Source organism: Sus scrofa, chromosome 15 (assembly GCF_054392235.1).
Source record: "Sus scrofa isolate SSC_HxYL_T2T_F1_AM1 chromosome 15, Sscrofa_HxYL_maternal_Yorkshire_Landrace_v2.0, whole genome shotgun sequence".
NCBI classification, from domain to species: Eukaryota; Metazoa; Chordata; class Mammalia; order Artiodactyla; family Suidae; genus Sus; species Sus scrofa.
In genome coordinates, this window is record NC_139397.1 from 92,855,043 (window position 1) to 92,872,620 (window position 17,578).

General features: G+C 47.3%; 1 protein-coding gene across 2 annotated transcripts in view; it reads left to right on the forward strand.

Moving 5' to 3' along the window:
• The window catches only part of ITGA6 (integrin subunit alpha 6), an 87,718-nt gene that overhangs the window by 20,947 nt on the left and 49,193 nt on the right, over positions 1-17,578 (forward strand). The gene's annotated exons all lie outside the window — the stretch shown is intronic.

The window sequence follows — 17,578 nt, forward strand, 5'->3', positions numbered from 1 at the left end:
AAATTATTTCAGTCTTTATTGTTGGGATATTAGAAGCAAGTGTGGAACCAAAGTCATTCCAAAAATTGATGCCAGGGATAGAACCAGAATTCCTTCCGGACCCCCTCCTCCCTGTGGCTCATCTGGCAGCTCTTGGTGGCATTCCAATTAAATAGTTGAAATTGATGCCATGATTTCACAATTCTTCCCCTGGTTGCTGGTAAAGGTTTCTGAGCTGGAAGAGGAGCTGCCTATTGTGGGGAATAAAAAACACGTTCTGCTTTGGGTGTTCCCTTCCTGCATGAGCTCCCTTGTTCTTGGTCAGAGACACACCTATAGTAAAATGTACCGACTCAGGTAAGAACTGGAACCCTCAGGCTCAGACGTCATAGGAGTTTCATAGTCACCAGAGACTGAATTTAGTTCCAGCATGTTTCTCCAAGGAGACAGGAAAAATGTTGGGAAGGCTGGGGCACGATTACTGGTTTTTTGATCCGCGTAAAGGCCACAAGTATCCTTGGGGCCTCTGTGGCACAGATCTCAAAGCTTTTTATGGACCTTAATTATAACCGGCCATGCTCTTGTAAAATAAATACTTTCTTTTAAAAGGCGTGATAGGGAGTTCCTGTCATGGCTCAGCTGTAGCGAAACTGACGAGTATCCATGAGCATGCGGGTTTAATCCCTGGCCTTGCTTAGTGGGTTAAGGATCCAGCGTTGGCTGTGGCTGTGGTGTAGGTCAGTGGCTACAGCTCTGATTGGACCTCTAGCCTAGGAACTTCCATATGCTGTGGGTGCAGCCCTAAAAAGAACAAAAAAAAAAAAAAAAAAAAAGGTGGATAGATCAGAGTACTTTAGTGATGTTATCCAAAGAAGCAGAAAGGAGATTTTTTTTTTTTATGGGTGTAGTGGTTTAGAGTTTTGGACACAACTATGTCATCGCTTACCAGCTATGTGACATCGGACAAGCTACTTGTCCTCTCTGAACCCCCATCCTCCTTTGTAAAATGAGTGGTAGTGATAGTGTCTACTTCTTAAACAACTCGTAACAGAGAGCCTAATACCTCGTAAGAGCAGGGGAGATGATAGCTTCAGTGTATTATTAATAAGAGCTTATTCGCCCTAATTTTCAGATAGGGTATTTATTTCTGATTCAGTTTCTTGGAAGGTTATTAGAAGTTGAGTCCTTTAAAAGTGAGATTGCAGGAGTTCCCGTCGTGGTGCAGTGGTTAATGAATCCAACTAGGAACCATGAGATTGCGGGTTCGGTCCCTGGCCTTGCTCAGTGGGTTAAGGATCTGGCGTTGCTGTGAGCTGTGGTGTGGGTTGCAGACACGGCTCGGATCCCGCATTGCTGTGGCTCTGGCGTAGGCTGGCGGCTACAGCTCCAATTGGACCCCTAGCCTGGGAACCTCCATATGCCGCGGGAAGCGGCCCTAGAAAAGGCCAAAAGACAAATAAATAAAATAAATAAAAGTGAGATTGCAGTTCATAGAGAAAAGGGAGCCTCAGCCTCTTAATCACCTTTCTGTGTAAACGTGAAAACACCAGACTAGGAGGTGAACAGATTTGTCCCACTGTGGATTTTTGCTCCTGCTTGTCCTACTGGATCAGCCAGTTAGTACACTTAAATAGGGGTTTGGGTTTTCTTGGCCAAACACCCCTTGAGGTTATTAAAAAAAGAGAGAGAGAGAGACTCCTGCCCTCAGGGAGTGCATAGTCTAAGTGGTGTTGAGAGAAAACCTGGTTCAGGGAAGTTTACTCAAGGTGACCTTAAGGCTGGGTCTTGAGATAAATTCATAGAGGAAGCCTGAGGCTGGAGTTTGGAAGGTGGTGTTGTGGAGAGATGTGGTTGGGGTGGAGGGAGGATGGTGTGGGCCAAGGCGCCAGGGCCTTCGTGGGTTTGGGCAGTGAGAGGAGGTGGGGCATTGGGTGGATGGCTGGTGTGGGGCCACGTGGAGGGGTGGCTTCCATTTGCAGTGGGAAGAGTATGGCATGTGCAAGGGTATCCAGCTTGATGTCCTACTCGTGTCAGGCAGTGTTGGAGCCTTGGTTTCTTCCTCTGAGATGCAAATGCCTCCCTCCTGCTTGCTGCAACATCTTCACATCTTCGAGTAGAAGTATATGTCAGGGGAGTTCCCGTCGTGGCACAGTGGTTAACAAATCTGACTAGGAATCATGAGGTTGCAGGTTTGATCCCTGGCCTTGCTCAGTGGGTTAATGATCCGGCGTTGCCGTGAGCTGTGGTGTGAGTCGCAGACAAGGCTCGGATCCCGTGTTGCTGTGGCTCTGGCGTAGGCGGGCGGCTACAGCTCCGATTAGATCCCCATCCTGGGAACCTCCATATGCTGAGGGAGCGGCCCTAGAAAAGGCAAAAAGACAAAAAAAAAAAAAGTATACATTAGGGACTTTGCAATTAGAGTGCCTTCCAAATGTGAGCAGTTTGCTCCCTACTTGAGGTTTGCTGTCTCCTCAGCTAAGACAAATCTTGGGCTACATGAGCAGTGTCTGGCTCAGGTACTGTTCTAGGTGTGTATTCAGGAAGCGAGAGATGAGTTGTCCCCCTCGCGCCCCCCCCGCCCCGGAGGCAGTAGCATTCTAGTGGAGGGAAGATGGGCAGCTGACACAAAGCACCTGACACAAACACACAGATCATTTCAGTTCATGGTCAGGGCTGTGAAGATCATTACAGAGGGAGAGTTCTAGCTAGGGCAATCAAGGAGGGCCTCTCTGAGGAGGTGACTTTTGAGTTGAGTCCTGAAGGATGTGAAGGGTGCAACCCACAAAGATTTGAAGAAAGAGTATTCTGAGCTGAAGAAAGCAACTGCAAAGACCCTGAGATGGAAACCAGGTTGGTGTGTTCAAAAGACAGGAGCCAGGGAGTTCCCTTGTGGTTCAGTGGGTTAAGGATCTGGTGTTGCTACTGCAGAGGCTTGGGTCACTGATGTGGTGCAAGTTTGATGCCTGGCCCTGGAACTTTCATATTGTCTTGGGTGCAGCCCCCCCCCCCCAAAAAAAAAACAAAACAAAAAAGACGGGAGCCAGACCAGTGTGGTGGGAGTGCCACACCTGAGCCTGTGAGTGGCAGGTAAATGGCAATTCATGTAAGGCCTCGTAGAACATGGTGGGAGATAGAATTTCATGCCAGTGGCCATGGGGACCCAGTGCGTGCTATAAGCAGGGGGATGATGTGATGTGACTAAAGACATAGAAAGGGCAGTTGGTGCTCTGGAGATGGGCTGGGCGGGACAAGAGTGGAAGTGAATGATGATGCAATTGCCCAGGTGCCACCAGATGGAGGCTCGGACCATCCTTACAGCAAACGAGCCACTGAGAAGTAGCAGAATAAAGTGTGGAGGCAGAGCCAGGAGAATGTACTGATGCCTTGGATGCAGGAGATGAGGGAATGCGAGAAGTCACAATGACTCTTAAGTTTCTGGCCTGAGCAGACAGCAGGGTGGATGGTATGCATTTAACGAGAGAGAGAAGGTGTGTGCAGAGCATGCATGGGTCGGGGGGAAGCTGAGTTCTGCGTTGAACATATTAAATGTGAGATTTGAGTGCAGACGTCTAGAAGACAGCTGAGTGTCAGTGTGGAGCTTAGCAGAGAGGTCTGGGCTGAAAAGAGATGTTCTGAGAGTCATCTACTTTCAGATAGTGTTTCCAGACCCAGGAGAAGAGAATAGCGAGAGACAAGGAAAAGGCTCCAAGATCCACCAGCAAGGGGGAGGATGAGTCTCGCAAGTATCCATGGGTCGCAAGGGCCCTGCTGCCCTTTGCCCCAGCTACTTGGTCTGGTTCTAACTGGACGAGACCAGAGGGTCAACATCGAACTAGACATGGGAAGTCTCAGACACTCTTGGGTCCCTCTCCTCTTAAATGAGGGACGTGAGTCCCCAGTTCAGAACTCTTCTTGGGGGGCAAGGTCAGAATGAATGGTGGACACAGTTCCTAATCTTCAAAAATACACAGATAATGGACCCTTTCAGTTAAATAGGGAGAGGCTAGAAAGGGCTCTCTCTGTGGGGTACCCTCCTAGAACTGTCATGAATGCTCTGATAGGGAGGAGGAGCCCCTAATGCTTGATCTTACAGCTAAGATTGGGGAGGAATCAACTATAATTTTAAAAATCAAAAGAAAAGTTTGTGGAGGAGTTTGACCCTCTAGAGATCCTGCTCAGTGAATGAGATGTGGTTTTAGAATTTGATTTGAGAAAGAGATGGGATGTAGTCCGTTTCCTTGTCCAGTTTCCCTCCATCTTCTAGCTTCTCTTTCCAGGTGGTTAATTGTTTTGACTATTAAGGTCTTAAATGCAGACCTGGGCGGATCGTCTTTGAACCTTTGCTCCTATTTCCTGAATTTAGGGGCTCAGATGAGATCAAGCTGGGCCCCGTGAGTTCCTCCAGGAAACCAGGGCCTGGTAGGGGTCGGTGGGCAGTGGGTCAGCCCAAAGGGATACCAGGGCTCAGTTAGGGTCCACCTGGCAGCAGGCACCTGAGGAGGCAGAGGAGGCTGGGTTTCACCGATGGAGGTGATGCTGGAGTCGAGTGGGGGTGGCGGGAGGAGTTGGACGGCGCAGGCATTCAGTGGGGAAGGGATAGCATCTGCACGACGTGAAAGTGTGAACAAAGAGCCTGTGAGAAGGACACATCCAGGAGCTCCCATTGTGGTTCTGACTAGGAACCATGAGGTTGCGGGTTCGATCCCTGCCCTCGCTCAGTGGGTTGAGACTCCGGCATTGCTGTGGCTGTGGTGTAAGCTGGCAGCTGTAGCTCCGATTAGACGCCTAGCCTGGGAACCTCCACATGCCATGGGTATAGCCCTAAAAAGCAAAAAAAAAAAAAAAAAAAAAAAAAAAAAAGACGGATGCATTCAGGTGGTCTGGGTGGAGGGGAAATGATGCTGGTCTCGAATTGCAGTGTCACAGGACCAGTGCCACATGGTGACCCCATGTATAGGAACATACAGGGTGATTCTCCTGTATTTTCTCATCTCTAAGTAGCCCTGTGGAGAATATAAAATGGACTGAGTTAAAGACATTCAAAAACATAAAGGCTGTGCGTTCTGTGTTTTTAAAACCAGAAACAGAGCTCAAGATTCATGTGACAAGTCAGTCTTTCTAAAGCTTCTTCTCAAATCCCATCTCGTGGGTTCATTTTGGTGTTGCAGCTGCTGAGTCACAGGTAGGAGCACTTGTGTCACTCAAATCTACCTTTGGACCCTCCCAGCCCACCCTTTGGTTTCCCCAGTGCAGTGTGGGCCATGGAGGCAAACTGCTGTCTGTTGTAAGGTGTTGCTAAATGTTCCATTTTGAAAGACCAGTTTCCTTGGTGTCTCTCAGGAAATGCATTCGTTAGTAGGAATCTTGGCAGCTGGAACCACTGACCCCAGCCAGTCCAGTCGAGGCAGGGAGGTGGCCCAGGGTGGGCAGAGCCATGGTATAGGAGGGAGCTCAGGGGGCATTTGCTGAAGGAGTGAAGGAATGAACAGGTGGGTGATTGAAAGCTTGTGCTCTCCTACTGGCTGAGCATCATTTACTCAGATTTGTTGGCAAAAATATTTCAAAATACCACTTTTTTTCATTACAATCTAGCTTTCATTACAAAACAGAATTCAGACTTTTTTTTTTTTTTGAAAACCAACTCGAGCCCTCAAAGGAATGTCTGACTTATTAGAATTAGGCTGTGGGATGAAGGGTGGCAGCAGGCAGTGTTGTTCCCCATTTTCTCTTGCCTTTAAGGGGTCCCTTATAGAAATGGTGGAAGGTTTCTCAGTTTACATCTGCTGTGTTGAAATTATTAACAGTGAACTTTGCCTGTTAACTGTGTAAATTACTATGATGAGCTTGGTTCATTCAAAATTCCTGTGGAGTGTCCTTTAAGTGCCAGTCCTGAGCTGGACACTGGAGGACCTAGCAGTGAACAGATCTGGCCCTGCCCCCATGGAGGTGACCTTCTGATGAAGGAGGTGACAGTGTGCAGTTTTGCTCACACAGTTTCTAACCATGGTCGTGCTGTGAAGAGCAGGTAAATGAGGACTGAAAAAAAAAAAAAAAAAAAAAAAGAGGTGGCGCCTGACCTAGCCTGGAAGGTCCAGGAAAGTTTTTTGTTTTTTTTTTTTTTTTTTCTTTTTTCTTTTTTGTCTTTTTAGGGCCACACCTGTGGCATATGGAGAAGTTCCCAGACTAGGGGTCCAATCGGACCTGTAGCTGCCAGCCTACCCACAGCCATAGCAACGCCAGATCTGAGCTGCGTCTGTGACCTATACCACAGCTCACGGCAACACCAGATATTTAACCTACTGAGCGAGATTGAACCCTGGGATTGAACCCGCAACCCCACGTTTCCTAGTCCGATTCGTTTCCACTGCACCACGACGGGAACTCCCCAGGAAAGTTTTTAAGCAGAGACCTGAAGAGGGTGAGTAGGAGGATTCCAAGGACAGAGGGCATGGTGGTTGAGGGGTTTAGAAGATGCCCAGTGCACTTAAAGGGTGGAAAGTGATGGAGAGGGTAAACCCAGAGTGTACTCTTCACATATACAGCAAAAGCATATTCGGTTAGCCTCCAAATTCAAGCTCTAGGTGTCTGATTATAATTCAGTGAGAAAGGGACTCTTTGGATTTCCTGCTGTAATAGGCAGAATAATGCCCAGAAAGAGTCTGTGTCCTAAGTGGCAAAGGGGAATTAAAGTTGCAGACAGACAAAGCTTGCTAATCAGCTGACTTTAGGATTAGGGAGATTGTTCTGGATTATCTAAGTGGGCTCAGTGTGATCACAGGGAACTTTATGAATGTGGAAGAAGGAGGCAAAGAGATTTTTATTTTTTTCTTTTTAGGACTGCACCTGCGGCATATGGAAGTTCCTGGGATAGGGGTCGAATTGGAGCTGCAGCTGCAAAGCCAGGGATCAAACCTGCATCCTCACGGACACTACGTCGGGCTCTTAACCTACTAAACCACAGTGGGAACTCTGCAAAAAGAGATTTGAAGATGTTTGGTGATGGTAGAAGGGGTTGGAAGTCAAGAAATGCAGGCAGCTCTAGGAGCCGACGGGACAGGGGAATATTCTCCCCTAAACTGCAGAAAGGAGCTGCCAACACCTTGATTTTTAGCCCAGTGAGGCTCACTTTGGACTTCTGAACTATAGGAACTGTTCCAAGCCATGAAGTTGATGGAAACTTGTTAATGCAGCCACAGAAAACTCACACACCTGCCCAACGCATGGTCTCATTGTGTTGCCACCAAGTCACTTAATGGTAATGATCTCTGATACCTTCTTTGCTGTTCACGGAGCAGTGGGGAGTGGCTCTTACACAGCCTACCTCGAGGTGGTTGAGCTCTGACCATTTTTCACTCAATACTTTGCCCAGCCACGTGCCAGAACCTGCTCTGGGGGCCTGAGATAGATCTGTGGGTTAAAAACAGCAAGATCTGTACTCTCAGGGAGCTTCATTCTAGCTGTCTCAGAGCTCTGACCTCTGCAGGGACCCGGTGAAGGCAGAGAGTTCGTGTCTAGACACTCAGCCAGGCAGCGGGGCTCTGCCACATGGTTGTGGGTAGCAGCAACTCTCCCTGCAAAAGCAGTCTGTTTTCCATCTTGACTACTTATGGGGAAACTACAGTTTTATCCAGCATATTTATACCTAGTTTTCAGGTTGTTTTGAAATGACTCTTCAAGACTAATTGCGCATATTAGACAATAATATTAATGCACAGCTCACTGCAGCTGGATATGAATTCTTGTGCAGGATTCTCACATGTATTTTTAGAGCTCCAAATGACCAGTCATTAAAATAAGAATAGTTTTTTAAGTTTTATAACTTTAATAATATACATAGTATATATACTTTGGGAAGTCTTAATACAGGGTTTAGTCTGATGATTGATTTTTCTAGTCCCAAAGGGGAGAGGAGCAAGCCTTTTCTCCTCCTGAAGGAATGTGACTTAGAGGCAGGGGTGCAGGGTTTAGATTAAAGCACAAAGTTTTAATGTCTCCTCTTCTCTTCACCAGGTGGAAAAGGAAGGGGAGGAAAGGGCAAACCTCCTTAGCAATCTGGGCAGGTTGCCAGGCTTGCTGATGTGGCCGGGGGTGGTGGGTGGGGTATGGACATTCCCCCGTTGACCATTGGGTCCTTGGAAAGCTGGCATTTCCCCCCACCAGCCAGAAGAGGGTCAGTGCTTCTGTCAGTAGATACCTGCAGATTCAGCCTGGCCGGGGGAGAGGGGCTTGCATAAGGCCAGTGGAGCATTGGTGACCAGCCAAGCTGCCCTCGGGTAGCCTGGTCTTGGGGAGACTGACTGTAGGGCCTCCCAGGCCAAAGTAATTCACCGGTTTCTATGAAACCATGGCCACATCCAGTCCACACAGTTGGAATGTCAAGGACAGCATTACTAAATTCAAGCTGTTGCATCAGTCAGGTTACACTGCTAGCTTTGTAGCTGAAGCTCGGATGACTGTACAATTTATCTACCAAGTGATGGTATTTTTGAGAAAGGGGGTCCAGGACGACAGGTCTCAATCAGAAGTGTCCTGGGGAAACCTGGACCTTTGGTCAGCCCAGCTTAAAGGCTGGCAGCCTTAACCACTCCGTGGACAGTCTGACTAGTAATGAATGACTCAGTACAACGTGGCCTTTGTGGACCTAGAGCTTGGCGAGGAAGAGAAGGCATGGCTGGAGGGCTCTTCCCTAAGATGCCATCCACAGCACAGAGGGCTCTCCAAAACCTGGGGGTTTTAGAGCTGTTTTCTATATAACTTTAAATAGAAGGCAAGATCTATTTTTTACCCCCAAATGATTCCACCTTATATTTGAGCCCTTCTAAAATCATTCTCCTTTGAGAGCTGCCCTCTTGATTACTTCATTTGAACAACAAAGCTTTGTTTGCTATAAACACATTAGCCTCAAGGGACCTCAATCAGTTATAATTGTGGATGCTGAGACAGGTTAAATTTATTTTAAAATATTTTAAATAAAATAAATTGATTTCAAAAAGAAGGCAAAGAAACTTAGCTCACATTTAGTATTAATTTCTCAGGATGTGACACCATAATTGCTAAGTCTTGGATGCTGTTATAAACTTGAAAATGTCCTAGAAATGCTCTGGAAAATTGGGTCAGGCATTGCCTTCCGAAAGTCCTGTCAAAGCAGCATATGGAGTTTGAATAAAATTGCTTCATGAAATAAGAGTAAAACTATTAGGTGAATGTTTAATAACGTTATTTAAAGTCTTTGTATAATCAAATGGTGTCAGTGGACTATTTCATCTACATTCACAAAGGCTTAAATACAAAGTGGCCAAAAACCCTTTTTTGGATCCCACCCCCCCACACACCCTCGAGCTGGAGTCTTATGAGGCATCTCCGTATGTGAGTGGTAGGAGTAATGAGAGATGCTTCGTAACAGCTGGGAGAGGCTTTCGCCTTCAAACTGCAAGGAATCTAGGCTGGGATGAGAATCAAATTCCTTCATGAAATTGATGGGTTTTTGACTTAGACTTCCAGATGGCTGTCTAGATGTCCAGGTTTCTCTGCAGGCTCCTCAGGGCTCCATGATGGCTGAGAGGTTATTACTAAAAGGCAGAAAGCAGGAGTTCCTTCGTGGCTCGGTGGCAACGAGCCCGACTAGGATCCATGAGGACTTGGGTTCGATCCCTGGCCTCACTCAGTGGATTAAGGATCCGGCGTTGCCATGAGCTGTGGTGTAGGTCACAGACACGGCTTAGATCCTGCATAGCTGTGGCATTAGGCCAGCAGCTGCACCTCTGATTTGACCCCTAGCCTGGGAACTTCCATATGCCACAGGTGCGGCCCTAAAAAAAAAAAAAAAAAAAAAAAAAAAAACAGAAAGCAGATAGGATCTGGCTTATGAGCATCACAAGGGAGGAAGCCACAGCATATATCACACAGTGACTGGGGAAAGGGAGCAGTCAGACCTTCCCTCTCTGTGGTCCTGAGACCACCCTGAGAACCATTCCTTGAGGCAGGGACTAGACAGAGGCATGGACTGGGAAGTGGAGGCCTGTATGCTGGACCACAGGTGCCAGATGACACGAGCATGCTCTGTCTCTCCGTACAGAGTAGAGGATGCTGGCATTTACCCTCTGGCAAAAACCAAGAACCCATAGTACTTTTGGGGGGCAGGGGGGCAAAGAGGATGGGAATGTCGACACAAAGCTTAAATTGATAACTCAGTTAAAAAGCATGGATTCTCATGGAGGTGAGCAAGGCACTTATAGTATTTAAAAAAACAGAGGGAATAGGACTTCTAGTATGAACTCTGGCACCCCAAGAATTAAGCCTTCCTCTACTAGCATTTGGGGACTGGTTTGCAGTCTTGCCAACAGCTCCCTACCCACTCAGCCTAAAGTGAATCCTTCTGTCAGCAGGCCCCACCCAGAACTCCCTTTCAGAATTCCTGATTGGGGTGAGACCAAGCCAAAATGGACCTTTTCAGACAACAGCCAAGCGAGAAGATGACCAAGGATTAGCAGGCTGTGATGAGAGCTAGCAGCCTAAAAGGGAATGGATGAAGTAAATCAAAAGAAATTGGAAGACAATGGAAAATCCAGGAAGAGAGAATGGAGGGAAAAAACACCTTCTGGGTAAAATGCTTAAAATTTTGAGAATATGTTCATCCACAAAATAAGAATAGAGTGCCTTGGTATGTGAGAGGCACAGTGAAACAAAGAGCTGTTTGAGATTACAAGCATAACTGCTGAAATGTACTTTCATTAGAAATAGAAAATTAAGTCAAATCTCAGAACCACAGAGAAGGAGGGAAAAAGGATTAATCTAGGAGATCCAGCACCTGACGAGCTAACAGAGGTTCCAGAAAGAACAGAAAATGGAACGAGTGATGCGATCGATACACCCAAGAGTTTCCTGGAAGCTAATGTCCTAAGTCCCTAGATTGAAGGAGGACACGCAGGGCACAGTGAGTGAGGAAGGGCTTACATGCAGGTACTGCCATGCTGCTAAGAGCACCTAGGGGTAGACAGCCTGAAAGTCACCTTTAAAGAAATTCAAATTGGATGTACATCAGAATTTACATTGGCAGCACTAAATATGACAGTCAAGTAGAGCAGTAACATCAAGGTTCTGAAGAAAGTGTTTTGCAACCTAGGGCCCCACACCCAAAGTACCAGGCAAAGAGGGAGAGCAGAATGATGTTTTTTATATAGGTAGGGACTCTGTGTGCATCGCATGTACTGTTCCTTAAGATGATACTTAAGCAAATCATTCAAATAAGAGGAAAGCATGAGTTCCTGTCATGGCACAGCGGAAACAAATTCAACTAGGAACCATGAGGTTGTGGGTTTGATCCCTGGCCTCAATCAACGGCTTAAGGATCTGGCATTGCCATGAGCTGTGGAATAGGTCACAGACATGGCTCAGATCCTGCGTGGCTGTGGCAGTGTCTGGTGGCTGCAGCTCCAATTGAACCCTAGCCTGGGAACCTCCATATGCCGCGGGTGGCCCTAAAAAGACAAAAGCCCCTCCCCCCCAAAAAAGGAGGAAACCATGAGATCCTAGGTCAAAGCAGATCAACCCAGGAGGGCAATGAAGTTCAGGAAGGGCTCTCCTGACCCTGTAGGATGTGGCACCTCTATGGTACCAGGAGGTCAAGGAGCTCTGAGGAGAAAACCTGAGCAAAGAAGAGATCCTGACTTGATACAAGGTACGACTGGATTGAGAGCTTAGAAACCAGTGAGGCTGGAATAAAAGCAAACAACCTAAGGGAGGGGGTGGGAGGGAAAGGTAAGGAAAAACGCCAGGAAAAGCAAAGGTCATGGTCCAAGTGTGAAGTATATCAGACAACTGACAGCTTGTAAGGAAAGCAACCCTGTTTGACCTTGATGCTGGGAACAGTATCCTTGGAGGCCAAGGGCTTCCAATATTGGTCCCAGAAAGAGGATAATCTCAATGCAGTTTGGTTCAGCACTGAATAATATTTACCTGGTTTCATAAAAGAACAGGTGACCGAGTTGTGGTTACAAGACCAAATGCAAATGGCAGTAGCTCAGATGATAGTGTGGAAGTATAGCCCATGAATGGTAGGACTTGGAGAAACCAAGAGGAAAAATGGGGGAGGCATCAGACCGCTGATTGTGTCATCCCCTCATCTGGAGAAGGGAGTGCTTGTATCAGAAGTCGATGAAGGGAAAGCAGAAGGTAAAATATATTAACACTTAAAGGGGAGCACATAGCTCTATTGCTTGTGTTCCTCTCTTAAACACAGGGAAAGTAATGAGTAGTTTAAATGTTCCCCTTTTCATATTGCAGGGTCCACAGTTAATTGCCAAAAGCTGATAAGAAATTTAGCAACGTAAAAGCTACAGTTATAGAGAATTAAATCCAGAATGTAAAGAGTTTATGCCCAGAGAGTGGGCCTTGGGAGAAAATGTTGCTTTCTACTTTTTTTTTTTTTTTTTTGAGTTCTTTTTGAGTTCTGTCCATTTGTATTTATTACTATAAAAAGTTAAAGATGGAATTCAAAGATGGGTTAAAGGTAGAGGTGACACTGTTGAATTATTAATGCCATCTTCTAATTTAAGGCTTAATTTGGACAAGCCAAGAAGGCTGTGTTTTAGATTCAATAACAGTGCCCTTGTTCTAATGAAGCAATATTTTGCATTTCCTGGGACAAAGTTGCATAGCTAGAGGCAGAATCTTTAATCCTTAAGGAAATGAATTAGAGCCAGAAACAATGAGGCAAGACTCTATTGTCCTTTGAGTTTTAAAAGTACCCCAGTGTTTAGAACTTTTGGTTCAAGTAATTATGCAAAAGTATACCAGCTCTACTTGGAAGAGAGCTTGACCATTGGAAACAGGAGTACGGCTCACGTGAAGTTTGAAACAACTTGTGGTTAATAGCATGGTATTGGATCCTGAGTCTTTGTGCTAAGAATTCTGATCTAGACTCCAAAGGCCTGAATTTATATCATGTCCTTGGTCATCGCCGCCACGCACGTGTAGTTTGCCTTTTACACTGTAGTTACTATTTCAGATTTTATTGGTTATCTTTAAAAGATCATGTGGTAAGAGGTGGTTAAGAACCTGACATGGTGTCCGTGAAGATGCAGGTTCCAGCCCGAGCCTCGCTCGGTGGGTTAAGGATCCGGTGTTGCTGCAATCTGCTGCATAGATGGCAGATGTAACTTGGATCTGATGTTGCCGTGGTTGTGGTGTAAGCTGGCCATTGCACCTCTGATTCGACTCCTAGCCTGGAAGCTTCCATATGCTGTAGGAGCGGCTGTAAAAAGAACAACAACAACAAAATGACATGGTTTTGCAAGTTTTGAGGTTTGTATTTTAAAGGTGAAATTCTACCATACTGGAATGCTGAGGCAGTTTTTATATATCAGTATAGCTCGAAGACAGTGGAGGTGATTGTCCCCTGGGTCTGTGGAAAGCAACTTGGGAAGTAATTTTTCCTGTTCCTTTTGGTCAAACTCAGATTCTTGCCCTTCGTTAATTACAGCCTTTCTTTTGACCTAATATGGGAATAGGCTTCTTTGACCCTGTTCTGTTCATTTCCACCACTTCCCTTTGAGGGCCATAACTCATGTGCCTTGGTCCTTGTCACTCTGAATGTGAGTTGTTGCTGTAGTTGTAGATTCCTCCATATGTATGGGGCGCTTCAGTGGAGAACAGCAGCTGCTGCTGCTGTTTCTTAAAAGAACACGAACCAGCCTGGCAGCTGCCGCCTGGGCCCTGAGAGTTGCTGCGGGCATCCTGGCAGCGCCCAGAGTGCCTGCTGCTCATACTGAACCCAGCCTCAAAGGGCATTGGGGCAAAGGGAAAACAGCTGGGATTTGAGTAGAAACTGGATTTTGTTGTAGACTGGATCCTGCCAGAAAGATGCAGACTGTCCCTTCTAGAAATGTAGTCACTGTGCTGACCCAGGGGCCAGCTGGGTTCCGAATGGCTTAGACCAATACCCAGGTCCTAAAGGACTTACTGAGGAAGTAGATGGTTTGTACTGGGGACAGCGTCATTGGCTGGATATGGTTCTATTTGCAATTATTTGTCCTTGCCAGCCATAGCCTCAGCTAATGGGCTGTGACTTCCTGTGATTAGGGCTGGTTCTAAGCAGAATTCAGAGTCGGCTTATTTCCTGAACCTGAGAGGGCAACTTTACCTTGAGGGTTAAGAGACCTGCCAGTTGTTGCATTTGGTTGGTGTTACCATGTTCGCCCATCAAGGTGCTTCCACTTTTCTATGGCTCAGAGCTTTATCTGACTTAACTCCACCCGCCTCCTCCATCATTGTTTTCCTGATTTTCCTGTAAGCAAAGTCCCAGGGAATGGGGTGCAGCCAGAGCAGGGGCAGCCCCCTACCCGCCGTGGGTACCTGCCTTCCTCTTCTGTCTGCCTGGGGCCTGGGGCCTGAGGCCACACTGCACCTCTGCCTCCTCCATCTGAGCGGAGCCAGATCCCCAAGTGGGCTCACTGCCCAGGGGACCTGGAAGGAAGGACAGTGCCAGGAACACGGGAGGCAGTGTGACAGCTAACATTACTCTCGAAAAGTACATTTCTCTTATTTTGTCAAGTTCTCTTTTCCTATATGTTGCTCCCCCCAGCCTCCCCCCCCCCGGGGGGGGGGCCGACAAAACACCACCCCTCCTGCTGCTTCTATCCTCCTGTGAGGCCAGCTTTCAAATGCAGTAGCGGCCACAAAGATGAGGGGAGGACTTCTACACGAGCTTGGCAATTGTAGCCCATGAAATTTTGTTGCCGCTGCCCCTGTAACCAGCAGGCAAACTGGAGTTAGAGGTCCACCTGCAAGGGTCTAGGACCGCATAAGAGGCAGGTACCCAGGAGGGAGACATCCTCTCACGTGGCCAGGGGACCAGGGCTTGGAGGGAGCGGTCGGCTCTGAAGGAGCGTCCATGTAAATGGAACAATCTCTGCATCTTTTTCAACAACAGGAAACCTGGAAGCACCTGTCCCCAGCCGGGCAAAACAGCAAGGGGGCTGCAGGGGGCTCAGGGGGTGCGCATCTGTGGCCCCAAGCACGGGAACATGGAACTCCGCGGACCAGGCTGCCCAACCCCGTCTTGTCGGCCCGTCCGTCCCGTCCCATTCCTACCCCTCCATTTCCTCTGGCTCTTTCCCTCTCAGCCTTCCTACGTGCTGTACCTCTCGCCAGGCCACCTGCAGGTCCTGTCATTTCTAGGTGCCACTCTTCCTCGGGGCAGGTTTGAGCACGCCCCATGGACCGCCTTCACATGGCTTCTACCTCCCTGTGGTTTAAAGACCTGCTTCTGGATCTGGCTCCTGCAGGCCTGGGGTTGGCAGGGAGGGGAGCAATCCTGATTCATCCCAGGAGGCTCTTGAATGTTTGTGGAATGAATAAGTGAACGAATGAGCAAGTGTGGTCAACAGGAAATAACTAGCCCAGTACCTGCCTTGGGGAGCTTGCCAGCCTCCTGGGGTGTGGATGAGGGAAGGAAGTGGTCAGAGAAGATACACTGTAATAACCTTGGAACTCCTGGCCTGCTCTTTGTAGCCTTCTTCTGGAGTTGGTTACCTTTACAGGAACTCTCCCTGCCTTCACCCCACCCAGCTGCAATAATGCTTTGATTCTTTGCCTTCCCTCACCCTTTGGGAATTAGTCTGCCACCTGTCAGTAAATGGAACAGTTCTTGTTTCAGTGTTTCATTTTGTTTAGGTTTTGCCCCTTCAACTAAATTGTAAACACCATAAAATACTGGGTTTTATTTCCTAGAATTTAAAGGAATGGGGAAAACATTGCTCCAAAGTGTTGTCTGTTTCCGCCCCCCCCCCCCCGCCCCCCAACTTGCTGTGAGATCTTAGGGGCAGGATAGTTGCAGGCTTTCTTCCTCTGTAAAGTTCAAGGGCTGGGTGCCTTCTCTGGTGCTTCTAATGCCCACAACCTGTGATTCTGTGCTTATCCCTCCAGGTACCAGGGTCAGGGTTCCGTCCCCACACCTGCTGGGTCATTGAACTTAGGCTAGTTTGCCGCTCAACTGTTGGAGCTTCTGGGTTCAGGGATGACATTAGTGGAGTAGGCATGGGGCAGCCCTTGGCCTTGCCCCTGCCAGAAGTTCCAGGTACCAAGGACCCCACCTTGATCTTGCCCCATCTCTGTTCTAGTTCTATACCCGTATGTGTGCTGCTTCGCCCCTTAAATGTGTGTTGGACAGATTGGAGGTGGAGGCTGATGGTGGCCTCATTGAAGGGTCTGGGAGGAAGGATGGTGCCAGGGACATGTGTTCCCACCCAAGCCAGCTGCTTTGCTGACTCTTCCTGAGCAGAGTCTGGCTCCTCTCTCTTGTTTTCTGATTGCATTTTCCTTCCATTGTACTCACTGAAGTGCATTGGTTTAAAAAAAAAAAAAAAAAAAGTTAAAATTTTCATTGGGATCAAAGCAGAGACAGAAATGGTAAGGACTGTTGTTTGGGGGAGGTTGTATTTTTTCTGTTTTGTTTTGTGTTTGTTTTTGGCATCAGAGATGTGTGGGTTTCTTGAAGGCCAGGAATGGTTTTTCTGTTTAGGGAGCTTGTTCACATTCGTGTTCCCAGCCTGGTGTCTCTTGCAGCTCTGTTTCTCTCTGTCCAGTCAGGCATATGTTCTTTTTGTTTCTTCTCTTCATCATCCGTGGGTCAGCCAGACCCCAAAGATCGTAAAACTGATGGTGAGTAAAGGGCATTAGCAAGAGGAATGCAGCAGAAAGGTGGTGGGTCTCTATAGATCCCTCTTCGGAAAACAGTGGGATTTTAAGGACTGTGGCTTTGGGTTACGAGCTCCTCTTACAGGAGATGGGAGGCGAAGGGGACTGTTATGATGCCTCCTACATAAGGTGCCCTCAGACCCTCCCCGAATCCTTGGTGGAAACTGATTGGATGATAGTCGGGGGTGACCAGGGTACCAGGAAGTAAGAATTGATGCAAAAGAGAGTCATTCCAGCAAATTGTATTGTGGGCAAAAGCTTGGTTCCAAATCAGTATTGTTAAAAATAAACTGAGGCATATTACCAATTGAACAAGTTTATTTGAGCACAAAAAAAATCAGTGCAAACTCAGCAGCGTCAAACCAGAAGTGGTTAGGGGCCCTCTGCCAGCAGGAGCGGGGAATAACGTAGAGGAAGTAAGGAAGCAAAGCAAGGAAATTATTTGATCAGCTAGAGCTTACAGCCTCCTTGGCTGTTAATGATTGGTTGTCCTTGGAGTTTGGTTTTGTAACCTTGAGGCATTTGCAGGCTTGAGATTTTGGTTTGCTTCCATAGGCTGCCACAGCATTAGAGCCTAGGGGCCTCCTGGTTTAATCAATGTAACTGTACATAAACTGGAAATCTGGGGTATAGTCAAAATTACCTTTGGGGAAAAAACCTCCTCAAGGCAGTGTTAGAAATGGATGTTTTATCACTTAAGTTTAATGTGACCGTTTTTTCTCCTCCAATGTGAGAGTGTTTGTTTTGTCTGAGTTCCTTCTTTGTCCTTGGCTTAGGTGTAGGGGGAAGGCTTTATGGAAAGTATGTCTTCTAAAACTCCAGAATTGTGCTCAGCGGAGGGTTGTTGATACCATGAGAGATGGCCTTTCTCCTTGTTTCAGCAGCTGCCTTTCTTGCGCTTGAC